Source organism: Myotis lucifugus, unplaced genomic scaffold (genome assembly GCF_000147115.1).
Source record: "Myotis lucifugus unplaced genomic scaffold, Myoluc2.0 scaffold_475, whole genome shotgun sequence".
Lineage (NCBI taxonomy): Eukaryota > Metazoa > Chordata > Mammalia > Chiroptera > Vespertilionidae > Myotis > Myotis lucifugus.
In genome coordinates this window covers 305965-310597 of record NW_005871523.1, presented here as the reverse complement: position 1 = coordinate 310597, position 4633 = coordinate 305965, and the positions used below count along the sequence as shown (strand labels likewise).

Genomic DNA, 4633 nt, shown 5'->3' with positions numbered 1-4633 from the left:
ATGCCTTTTATTTCTTCTTCTTGCCTAATTGCAATGGCTAATACTTCCAGTACTATGTTGAACAGGAGTGGTGAGAGTGGGCATCCCTGTCTTGTTCCTGTTCTTAGGGGAAATGGTGTTAGTTTTTGACCATTGAGTATGATGTTGGCTGTGGGCTTGTCATATATGGCTTTTATTATGTTGAGGTATGATCCTTCTATTCCCACCTTTCTGAGAGTTTTTATCAAAAATGGGTGTTGGGACACAGCTACCTTTAATGTTACTAATATCAGTGGGTTTATTTTTATCAGTCAAATTTTATTCCAGTTATTTTTTGTACAAACCTGCCACATTACAGCAAATTATAAACAGCAACTTGGTCCATTTCCCACTCTCAGCCATGTTAGTCAGGAGCCTTGAGGTCCTGCACAGGCTAAGAGAACACTGAGGGTAACTGAGCCTGAGATTCTAGAAGGATTCCATTGATCACACCATGACCGTGACAAGGAAGTCGGGCACTGCCTGACATACTTCTCTTAGAGAAGAGAGATGGGAAGTACGATCCATTCTTCCGTGTTTAGAGCCTGTTGTAAGGTCATCATGACAACCTACAGAACAGCAGGGAAGGTCTTTGATATTACCTTCTTGGAACATTTTCTTATCCTTCAAAATGCCAAATCAACCATGTATCATTTAAAAATTCTAAAATAACTAGATTTTACATAATACATAGGAAAACAACATTTCTGAGTGGTAATCTATAATCTATTGCACCTGACAGCTGTAGGGGACCAAGAGAAAACAATCGTCAAGTATTAAATGGCAATATCCTCAAGTTATTAGTTAGTATTAAAGAGAATTATGTAAATTCACTAATAAATATATGGCCTTTAAATCAATATTCTACTTAAAGAAATAAGGGGAAAGAACTGAAAAAATAGTAGAGAAAATAGAAGAAGAGGCTTCAATTTTCTCTGGCTTATAGAGTATATTCTAAATCTTTTGAATATTAAGGTCTTTTGTTTATTAATATTCTTAAATTGATTGACTCCTAAAAATTCTTGACTAAGTATATTTAACACTTTAATAAGATGGTGGACAAAAGAACATAAACTTCTGAGTGGTCCTAGAGTGAAGGCCAATGACTCCCAAAGGAAAGGGAAAAATCCATTCAGTTCTTTTTTTTTTTAATATATTTTTTTATTGATTTTTTTACAGAGAAGAAGGGAGAGAGATAGAGAGTTAGAAACATCGATGAGAGAGAAACATCGATGAGAGAGAAACATCGATCAGCTGCCTCCTGCACATCTCCCACTGGGGATGTGCCCACAACCCAGGTACATGCCCTTGACCGGAATCGAACCTGGGACCCTTCAGTCCGCAGGCCGACGCTCTTTTCGCTGAGCCAAACCGCTCTCGGCATTCAGTTCTTTTTTATTGAAGTAATGGGGCCCTTTGTTATTGACTCTATAATATTGTGGTTCATTTTATTATTTTTATAAGCATGTTTTAAATGATTTAGCACAGGAACAAATTTGTGCTGAAGGACAATGTGTCTTGTTTTCCCAGCAGTTTCATCCACCTCGTGTACACACTGCCACATACCGGGAGGGAGCACGGCTATTTCCAAGCTAGGAGCCCATTGAAGGCCATGTCCTGTAGCAAAACGATTGGTCATGGTGAGTGTTCATTCTTTGAATGAAGGAAGTCTCATATCATAATAGGCCACTTCCTCTTGATGGTGACATTCAGTTTTGTTTTAAAGGTAACTGAAGAGTGGTGAGTAGGCTAATTTGACAGGAATTACTCATTTGGATTACCTGGATCTCCTCAAAGAAGCTCTTATTTTTCTTTTCCATGGTTTTTGCCTTTAGGAAGCAATGACTTTTAAAAGTAAACAGATTGGAATTATTTTAAATGTTTAAAAAAAAAGACTCAGTGGTCACATATGGAGATCGACTTCGGAATACTCACCTCCCAGTTTTTGTGATATCTAAGAAGAAGAATTTCAAATTCAAAGGCAATCAAATAGTAGAAAAAGTCTGTCATTCAGAATCCTTTATGTGTGGGAATCATATTGCTAACAGAAACCATAGAAAAAGCAGATCGAGGAACCATGAGATATTTTAAGCCAAAAAAAAAAAATTGCTTTAAAGGTGGCAGAAAGCACAATGGGAACACAAAAGGAGCTAAAGAATTAGAAGCACTTATTAGAAAAAAAGGTTTAACTCTTACAGATGAAGTTAGAACTGAGTGAAGATGGGGTGTGGCGGGGAGGATCATCCCACAGTATACAGAAGGATTTAACTGCTTCTAGAATGCTTATAAAGAGGAAAAGTATGCAGGCAGAATAGACGTGAGACTATACAGAGGGGGTTCAGGGGAACTGAGCGCAGGAGGGGGTAAAGATGCATTTGTGGAGGTAGGGAGAGGACCCAGGGGGAGTGTGCAACAGAAATAGGCACAGGAATTCATTGGAATCCAGAGAGATTTTATAGAGAAGAGAAAGGGAAATTCTGAGAGAAAAGATTGCGCAAAACACAGAACCTTTCTGAGAAAGCCAAGATCCAGAATAATGTTTAAAGGCATTTTCTGATCAGAGAAATTGATCTTTTTAACAAATGATGGGGAATGTTCCCCTTGATGTCTGGGAGAACTCCCACAACCATTACAGCAGCCAACATGCACGGGATGGTCACTATATGGGGCCACAGTGATGAAGACTTGGCCTGCTTTTTATCAGTTAAACTTCACAGAAAATCTGTGTGTCCTCAGATCTTAGCTGATTTCCCAGAAGAAAGGGGACAATTGACCCGCTTTGTGTATTAAAGCTGACTTGTATGACCTCTTTAGCAAGACCATATTTATGAAAGCAAAGAGTAATCCAGAAAAAGGGGACTTATTTTGAAATCCATTATTCCATCTTTCAGCATAAAATAATGCAGCTCTGGCTACCCTGAATATAGAATATCATCACATAAGTGGGGAGGAGGGTCCTCCTCCGACCAGTAGGATTTGGGGAAAGCTTTAAGCCTTTTGGTTCCACTCCACTGTGGGAGGAGAAGGGAGACTTAGGTAGATCTAGGGGGACACACACGAGTTTTATTTTCAAACTTGCCCAGAAGGATAAACGTAGGGACAGGGACAGAAATAATTAGCTATTTGGAAAACCTGAGAGCATTAAGAATTACTGGTACACTTTCTGGCCTTTGCTGGAGGCTCCAGAGATTGTCACTTTCCTCAAAGTGACAGTCTGTGGAGTCTCGCGTAGTTTTATTTTTTATTTGCAACCACGTAGTTTTATTTTTTCAAATTACAGGGTACCTTGAGCAGCATCAGTGAAAGGCAACTAGACAGGTGAGCCAGACAGCAGCGTGGATTCCTGTGTGCTGGGAGTTGTGAGAAAGGGGCCTAGAATTGTCCATGTGACCAGAAAGAAACGTTGAGAATACCAGTGGACCAGCTAAAGCAAGGGGTTAAAAAGAAGGGTGTGTGTGTGTGAGGTGTAAGGACTTTGAGTCCAGAACAGTGGTCGGCAAACTCATCAGTCAACAGAGCCAAATATCAACAGTACAACGATTGAAATTTCTTTTGAGAGCCAAATTTTTTAAACTTAAACTATATAGGTAGGTACATTGTTATTAACTTAACTAGGGTACTCCTAAGCTGGCCTTTGCTAAAAACATCCTCAATCCGATTGAGGTACGTTCGCTGAGGTTGACCCCTTCCAACTCTCCCATCCACACTCGTCTTGTATACTTGTTTCGTCTATCTCCTTTCGAAAACCGACTTCTGCGCATGGGCCACGAAGAAGTTTCAATCGTACTGTATGTGCACGCCCGCACGTGGTATTTTGTGGGAGAGCCACACTCAAGGGGCCAAAGAGCCGCTTGTGGCTTGCGAGCCTCGGTTTGCCGACCACTGGTCTAGAAGTAAATGGCCAGGATTAAGGATTCCAGTAGCGGCTCCCAGAAATACATGCTCTCAACAAGCCAGATATTATTATGTCTTTTCCCAGTGTAGGAGGAGCCTAGATTGGGCACCCCAGAGCATGGTCCAGTGGAGGACACCTTGTTAATACTAATAACTCAAAAATTTTCCAATCACAATGTAAAAAAGAGAAAACTGAGATCTCCCCGCAAGCACTATCTGAAAGCAATATTCATGCTTACATACCAAGTGTAAATAATTTTTGGTACTGTGACACTAGATTTTGGGAAGCTTGTTTCATTGTAGGATTTTGCATCTGTAATTGCATTGTTTCCTCTTTCAAAAAGAAATGTTTTGAAATGATCTACTACTTGAAGGTTTTAATGATCCTACCTGCAGAACTGTGTTGGCTATCTCTATTTGTTTTTCAATTGATAATTAAAATATATATATATATATATATATATATATATATATATGGCTATTTAAATAATTTTAAATCAATAGCAGTGTTTGAGTCAATTGTGGTATTTTACTCAATTTTAGTATATTAGTTAATATTGATATCTGAGTACATTTTGGCATTGTGTTTTATTTTTATTAAAATTATTATCTAAGCCCTGGAAAGTTTGGCTCAATGGATAGAGTGTTGGCCTGCAGACTGAAGGGTCCCAGATTCAATTCTGGCCAAGGGCACATGCCTGGGTTGTGGGCTTGATCCCCA

The 4633-nt window shown here is 39.3% G+C and overlaps 1 pseudogene; it reads right to left on the bottom strand.

Moving 5' to 3' along the window:
- Window positions 1–1657, bottom strand: part of LOC111823351 — a 5190-nt pseudogene extending 3533 nt beyond the window's left edge.
- Window positions 1658–4633: the final 2976 nt, after the last annotated feature.